An 8,783-nucleotide genomic window follows, 5' to 3' on the forward strand; every position below is an offset into this window, starting at 1 on the left:
AACCGGATTGAAAAGCAGAGAAACCTTCTAAGACTTAGTGTTGGCTCTAAATTTAAGCTACCAAAGCAATTAGATGAAGATGCTCTATCCTTTTCCCTACATTACTTCATACAACATTACTCAATCCCATACATATACACGTGTTCTGAATAAGAGTGACTGATAAAAGCAGCTTGATGACAGCTTACTGATACCCAGATTTTAGTTCAAGAATCATATAAGATTAATTTCCTTTCTAGTATTTCCTTAGAGGCAGCAGCAAAAATTGAGATTATTTTGCTAGGTGCTGTGTAAATAACAGCACAAATGCCCCAAAGATCTTGCGGGTTGACAGCAAACAGTCTCAAAGCTAGTGGTGACCCTTAACGTTTAACTCTGAATTCCTGCTGAGACGTACACATAACACCTTAATCACAGACACGTGAAAGATGCCTTTTTTATGCCAGATCCTTTACAAGTGAAGAAATGTTGTTTAAGGAAAAAGTTTTCACTTTATTTTTTTTTACATCCCTGTGCAAGCCAGGGAGAAGGCATTTTAATATCATCATTAAAATAATTCTGGACTTAAACTAATATCACAAATTGGCCACTATGTGCAGTAAGAAACAAAAACTGTATTTGCATGCTGGTTGGAAAATTGTTTCCACTTAATTACTTGTGGAAGAAGCCCTTTATTTATAGACACAGTGTGCAGGAGGAAATTTGGCTCTCCTACCATATAATAAGATGCATGGCTCTCTGCCAGGACACTGGCTATCCCAGGACATTTGGTATTCCATATACCAAGAATGTAGAACTGCACTGCCTATAAACAGAGAAGGCTTTTTTCCAAGGGTACTTTAAGACACACTTTTTCTTGGATGCAAAAGTGAAAAATTAATGCAAGAGTTATGTAATTGCAAAAGAAGGAACTTTATTATCTTCATCATCAGTTGCTTTAATTAGTTAATGAGTAGCTAAAACAGATTACTTGCCACTGCTCCTTTTCCCATTTATGGAAAAAGCTGGAAAAACCTCCTATCTTTTATGAGTTTTGAATATAATTCTTAAAAATCAAAGTATTACTTACTTACACAAATATTTCCACTCAGCAGCATGTCTCACATAAGTAAGGATTTCAAAGCTTGGATATACTAATCTGTCAGAGGCAGCAGATCCAATTAATTCGTGTGTTTATTTAGGTAGGAGGTTTTTGCACTGTATTATCTTCAGCCTCTCAGACCACAGGGGAGAGGAGGCTATGGGCTGGGGAGTGGAGATGGATTTTTGAAGGGGAGCCATAATTAGCTCAATTCTTGGATTGAGCTCAGGAATGTTGTTACTGCTAAATAGCTCCTTAAATGGAATATTTATAAACTAGAGGCAAAGCTGTAATATTAGAAGAGAGAAAAACGCAAACCAAAATAAATTTAGATGCACAAGCCCTAGGTTAATGCTCTGGCATGATGACATAATCCAACCCAAGGGACAGGGAATGAAGAAACTTGTTATCAACAGTAAATCAGTACATTGCTCACGGCCCTGTTGGAGAGCATGGAGGGGGTCAGGAGACCTCAGAGGTTTGATTCAACCTAAAGGTCTCTTAAACAGTGCCTGGCTCTCACATGGAGACCATACATGTCCTTCCCAGCAACCCATGTGTCCACCTGGCTGGAGTCTGCGCTGTTCCATAGCCACAGCACTATTGGAGTTTCACAGAGCCACCCTCCTCTCCTCCTTCCTCCCCTCCCTACCAGCCACCCAGAACGCATTTTTCTCACGAGGGATGTCTACACAAATGGGTGGAAATGAGAAGCATTTTCCCCGGACTGGCCAGGCTGCTTTCTGCCTGTTCTTGTTGCTCCCTGGCAGCAGGCAACAGGGCTGGGGTCTACCTCAAAGCATCTTCCAGCTACTCTATCTGAGAATAAAAATGTATTCCACATCATGTCCACACGACCTTGCCCTACTATGCCCTGGACCCAGCAGTGTTTATTCAAAGTAGATTTCAATTTTTTATCACTCAGAAACTGCAGGGCTCAAACCAGCTCCCATGGAAGTCCTTTGGACTTAAATAGGGACAAGTTCAGGACCACAACTGCTTTCCAAGCAAAACAAATCATCAAGCTATGATGCAAAGGATTGGTGCCAGACATCCATACAAGACTGAGTTTAATCATTGATGATCAGGGTATTTGGGGACAACATCCATTTTGTAACTTCACAAAAAAACAAAACCAAATAAGTGAACCACAGCTGGTCCAAAATTTAAAATTAATTTCCACATTTGAAAATTTTTGATAGGCAAACTTTGCTTGCACTGTAATATCCCCAGGAAGCTTGTTCAATGACTTTCCAAGGCTGTATGTTCTTAATTAAAAAGTTACAGCGCTGTCTTCTGGACACAAAATGTGAAGGAATAATCTATTTTTCAGATCAAGCTCTTGAAGGCTTGCAGTAGTGGAAAATAAATCTGACAAATTCTGTCTCCATTCCCATCTAACATTCCCTGTTCCAAATGCAGAGAGAGTTGTTTCCTCAAGGCACTGCAATGCATTCATAAATTGGAGCAATACTGTTTACTTGACAAATCCAATAAAAAATTTAACTTCTTGGACATTCAGTTGAAAAGTTTAGTTTAATAGAGCAAACCCCAGTATGTTAATATATTAAGAGTGCAAAATAAAGTAAGGGGAAATGGAAAACAGAGAAATAGATAAGCAATAGAAATGGAGACAGAATAAAAATAGCAAAGAGCTAAAGAAGCGATTCTTCCACCTGGATGCAAGTGGCTGTACAAGAATGTGATCCTGAAGTGTGGGTACTTGTAAGCAATAACTGCAAGCTCTGCTCCATGCAGAGCCCTCAGGCAGGACTCCAAAAAGGCTCAGGGGTGCTGGAGCCCCTGATCCCCCCGCAAGAGAGAGCCAGGATGACCCACGGCTCTGTGGTTGAATCCCAGTGGAGGAAAATTTCCTCCCAGTTGCACCAAACAGGTTGTATTAAAAGTTTTTTAATACATGTCTTGCCATTGCCGAAGGAGGTGGCCTGACCATCGCAGGCAGAGCCACAGTGGCAGCCTGACACAGTGCATCTTCAGTGGTACCAGTGTCTAGTTGTGCTGGGATCCCTGCCATTTATGTTCTGTACAGAAGACAGTGAGGTTATGGAAGTGCAACATAGCTTTTCTGAAATGTACATATATATATATGTATGTATATATATACATATATATATATGCACATGCGTGCAAAGTTTTCTCCTACAGTTTTTCGCTTGACCATTTCACTTAAGATGCAAAATTCACAGAGAGAGGGGTTAGAAGGGCTGTAGGAATTGAAAGCGTGCTTCCTAATTGGTGTTTGTGAAACTTAATGACCAGCACAACGAACACAGCATTTCTGACTCACCCTGAGGAACTATTGTAACAAATACAGCAGATAGGCCTTTGTGTGGGCCAGAGAAAATGATCAAAATCCAGTAGCCAGCTCTGTTTGGTTTGGCATTGGCTACACTACAACTCCAGTTTTAAAAACAAGCTATAATTATATTGGTAGGAAAATACTAGTAGAAAAGAAGAAACGCGTTTTTTTTTGGAGACAATTCTACTCAGACATTTGAATTTCTCATTTTTTAGCAAGAAATTGTTCTTAGATTTTTTTTTTTTAATCCAGTTCATCTGCTTGGCTTGCTTATTTCTTCAAGCAAGTCACAAAAAAAATCAGAACTGCATGACTGGAATTTGCCACATGGTTGTAAAAACTTTATCTGATTCAGATATATAAGTATAAATAGAATGCGGTGAGATCATGAGCCGAGTTAAATATCGATTGGTAAAATATAAACATGTATGGATAAATAAAGGTTAAAATAATAGTACAGTGTAGTAATTTAAGAATTTTCCAATCAAAAGTTGTTTCTGAACTATTTTTGTATTCGAAGAAAAATACCTTTGCCTGTGTTTACTATTGCAAGCTGTGCACTTTTCCATGTGCAGCATAATAAACCACCTTGGGCACACGGTATTGGTTTTATTCTCTTGTTGGAGAATGGAACATGAATTCTGCAGGAACAGACGCTTAGATTTCTAACATACTCAATTTTTTTGTAAAGCCTCTCATTAACACAATGACCCTAATAAAAAGGAATTAAAACATGTCAAAATATCCTTCAAGAGAATCTATTATACCCATCCATTCTCTCCTCCCCATTCCTATGCAGCTCTACACACAGAGCCAAAACTAGAAGATTTTCCCTATTATGACATATGACTTCACAATTTTCCTATGTTCTTTTTTAAAGTGCTGCAAACGCATATTAGGTTCAAATTATCAAAATAATTTAATGCAGTATTCTGCTAGTATTTTTGTATGTAATACAAAGATACAGAAATACTCCAGGACCATATGAATACCCTGTTCCCCTAGCTCACCTCTGTTTTTATAGAGGCTTCCAACTTTGAAATCAATAGTATAGAAGTAACAAACATAAAGATATAAACCTCTGGGCTTTTTATTTATAACTATATACAGCTGGACACATATATCTAATATATTTAAATTAATTTAAAGTTTTTTGTAATCCGTGAACTTTACAGGAGATCTACTGTCAGGCCAGTTAAGATTATCTTTAAAATTGGGGTTTTCAAGCATTTTTGGCCTTTACTTTTGTCTTCTGATTTTTAAGTCTTTAGGGCTCTGACTTCCGTGGTTTTCTCCACAACCAGAAGAGCTAAAAGCATTGCTTTTCAATGAAAGCTGAGAATCAGAGGTAATGAGATGTCTCCAGGAGTTTGGTGTTTTAAGGAAAAACACCAAATGTCATGAGACTTGTAATAAAATCATGAGTGTTGGAAGCACTGTTATAGTTTTGCTTTCAGAATGCAATGATTCTTGTAAAACACAAAATAGTGCATGCTAAACCAATTTTTTCACATTAATATCTCTACCTTTTGTATTTACACTGCTAGGCTGAGGGTCACATGGCTGTTTTTTCATACCAGAGTGATTTATAGGACCATGACAACAAACTTTATTTGTTAAAAATGAAGAAGAAATCAAGGATCAAGGAAGGGACAAGAACTATTTCTCTTGAAAATAGTTCTTGTCCCTTCTTGCTATGGATTCAGTCTGACTTTTCCTCTTGAAGCCTTACCTTACGTGACCCTTATATGACAGGGACCACAGAACTTCCAAATGGTGAAAAGTGCTTTGTGGGTGGCAATATTTTCCTGGAAAGGGAAAAAGTTGCAAGCAACAAGTCAGGAAAGTGAAGGAAAAGACATTAAACTTTTGGAGCTCTACAGGCAATAAATTTATTGTCAGTATTCAGTTTCTTATAGCATCATCTGGGGAAAAATTCCCAATAGAACCACAGTGTGGATGAGAAAATAATTTTGATCACTTGAGTTCTGACATTTTTATGAATTTAATTTAAGGTGGCAAGAAGAGACCTATTAAAAATGGCTGAATGCCTACCAAAGGGAAAAAAACAAATAACCTGAAAGAAAATGAAACACTTTTTTCAGAAGAAAAGCTTTCATGGCTGTTGATGTGTTTTTAGGTTCCAAGCTAAAAATATTTGTAGCAACATTTCGGTAGTGGGACAATAAGAAGAAAACAGTCACAGAAACATTTCAAATAGTCTGGCTTGAATTACTTTTAATGAAGGGTTACTTTGTAGTCTAAATTGAGAACTGAACAAGGTAATTGGGGCTCTTGGTTTGATAAATTCCTTTTGTGACTTTGGACAAGTCAAGTGATTTAGTATTTTCCAGTTTTTAAAGTCCATATTTCCCAAAAGGTATAATGTACTTATGTTTAGAGAAGAGGTCTGATGCTTTCTTTTCTAGTATTGAATTTGTACCCTTAGAGGAAACCGTACTTTGAAAAAAATCTTTTATTTCCTTGTCCTTCCTTCTTCTCCTCTCTCCCACTGTTATGTATTTAATGGGATATTGCAGGAAGGAAAAGATCCTAAGTGGTGTATTTGAGACAAGGGCAAGAAATGATAACCACGTACTGGGCTGTGTTAGCAAGTGTTGTGTGAAAGTAAATGGGTATGATTATTCCTCTCCATTAGGCGCAAGTGTGACTGCACACAGAGTGTGCTGTGTTCCATTTGACGTTCCTCAGTACAAGCAAGGCATTGGAACAAGTCCAGCGAAGGGCCACCAAGATAGTTAGGGAGCTGGAGCATGTGATGTACAAAGAAATACTAAAAGAAATGGATTTATTCAAGCTGGAGAAAGACAAAATGAGACCTCATTGCTTTCTTCACCTTCATAGTTGGTGGTTATAAAGGAGGTGGAGTCAGAGTTGCACAGAAAAGGACAAAAGGCAGTAAGTTGCCGCAAGGGAAATTTAAGTTAGATATAAGAAAATAATTCTCTCAAAACACTGAAGCATATTGCCCAGAGAGACTGTGGCATCTGCATGCCTGAAGATCTTCAAAACTTTACAAGGAACAGAGCAACGTAGCTGCCCTACTTTGAGTGGGGAGTTAGATTACATGTGATTATGATTAGTAAAGTCTGCTTTTCACCCCCAAGATAGAGGTTTGTGTGATTTGTGGTTTATTGAGAGTTTTGTCTTAATTATGTGTCATCAGATCAATCTAATTTACACTTTTTCTTTCCTTCAGAAGCATCATGGTGGTATTTACTGTAAGTGTTCCTACTGAATTTAATGTGCTGCCTTCACTGCAGTCCAGAGCGTGATGGTGGTTTCTACAGATACGCATAAGCAAGATTTCATCTACCATAGTCAAGACATGCTAGCAGAACAGTTGCAACAGCACCTTACTCCTCATGTATTTGGAGTCATTTTTTATGCTAGATTTTGCTAATGTATTGTTTTATATGCTACCATGACTATGCATAGTGTCTAAGTTACCTTCCTTGGGTATGTTTACATGAGTTGCAATCACACCTTTGACAGGTGCTAATGAAATTGTTATGGCACTAACCTGACTAAAGATCTCCCATGTGAAATGCCTAGCAAATAGTACTTGTGTCTTTTTCTAAAAGCAGGCCGTTAGGCACTAGGAACAAATATGTAAGTGCTATTATTATAAAGCACTGGCGGTGCAGCATCTTTCTGTATAGTCTCTATTTTTTTTTTGCTAGTTGCAGTGGCAACGCATGCTGGATGCTTACCTGACAGTTGCCATCATGACGCTCTGCTATCTTGCCTTCTCTGAGGTATCAAAAGGTATCAGAAATGTTTTCTCAGGAGTCTTGGGAAGCCCAGGAACTGTGGGCAAAGACTCAATATCTACTGGGAAACAAAGGATGTGCATTCCCCAGTTAAGCTCTTGACATGGCCATCAGGAAGAATATCTTTTAAAATATCAAGAAAAAATAACAAAGAAAAATGTACAAAACCACATGGAGAACTTCAGATGCCCTCACTAAGCAGATGAAATTGTTTCAGGAAGGTAGTGGGGATTGCTCTGAACTAGCCAGTTCAGCAAATTGCTGTTATTTTTGCAAAATCGTACACACCCTCTAGATATGCCAGTCCTTTGGTTTCCACTGGATTGAGTTCTGGATTTGCATCTCAACAATTAGATTCATAGAAACATAGAATGTTTTGGATTAGAAGGGACCTTAAAGATCATCCAGTTCCAACCCCCTGCCATGGGGAGGGACACCTCCCACTAGATGAAGCTGCTCAAGGCTCCAGCCAATCTGGCCTTGGACATCTCCAGGGAGGGGCCATCCACAATTTCTTTGGGCAACCTGGGCCAGGGTCTTACCAACCTTAGCATGAAGAATTTCTTCCTAATGTCTAATCTAAATCTTCCCCCTTCCAATTTGTACCCACTGCCCCTGTCCTATCACTACCTGCCTTTGTAAAAAATCCCTCCCCAGCTTTCTTGTAGGCCTTCTTCAGGTAGTGGAAGGCAGCTACAAGGTCTCCCCAGAGCCTTCTCTTCTCCAGGCTGAACAACCCCAACTCTCTCAGCCTGTCCTTATAGCAGAGGTGCTCCAGCCCTCTGATCATTTTCATAGACCTCCTTAGGAACAATTCCAACAGTTCCAAATGCTTTTTATGCTGCAGATTCCAGAACTCGACACAGTACTCCAGGTGGGGCCTCATGAGAGAGTAGTAGAGGAGGAGAATCACCTCCCTCAACCTGATGGTCATGCTTCTTTTGATGCTGCCCAGGATACAGTTGGCCTTCTGGGCTGCAAGTGCATGTCGCCAGCTCATGCTGAGCTTCTCATCAACCAGAACCCCGAAGTCCTTCCCCACAGGACTGCTCTCAATCACATTGTCCCACAGCCTGTATTGAAACCATGGATTGCCCTGACAAAGTGTAGGACCTTCACTTGGCCTTGTTGAACCTCATGAGGTTCACACAGGCCCAAATTCCCAGCTTGTCCAGGTCCCTTTGGATGACAACCTGTACACCACTTAACAACTGAAGTAAGTGGGATCTGAACTGCTTTTGAGATCCTGGGTAAGCTGTCAAGCACATCACTTTTGTATGAGGACACTGACTTTCCCGCATCTTTTGCAGTGACCACTCTTGTGTGAGGCACCACATCATATGATGAGAACACTGCTCCCAGTGAAACACAGTGATTACCAGATGTTGTTCAACTCCCCAGATGGAAACAGAGGGTCTCATCATCCAGCTGAGCAAGCCCCCGTGTCATTCTGTTTGGTCAGTCACCTGTATATGTATATTAGTTGCTATGTGCAATTGCAAACAGAATTCCAATGTATTGATTTTGTATATGCAAGTAGCCAACAGAAATCCTCAGCTATTGCAGAGATGGGTTCAAAAATTGTCAG

This window comes from Phaenicophaeus curvirostris, chromosome 5 (assembly GCF_032191515.1).
Source record: "Phaenicophaeus curvirostris isolate KB17595 chromosome 5, BPBGC_Pcur_1.0, whole genome shotgun sequence".
Taxonomy (NCBI): Eukaryota; Metazoa; Chordata; class Aves; order Cuculiformes; family Cuculidae; genus Phaenicophaeus; species Phaenicophaeus curvirostris.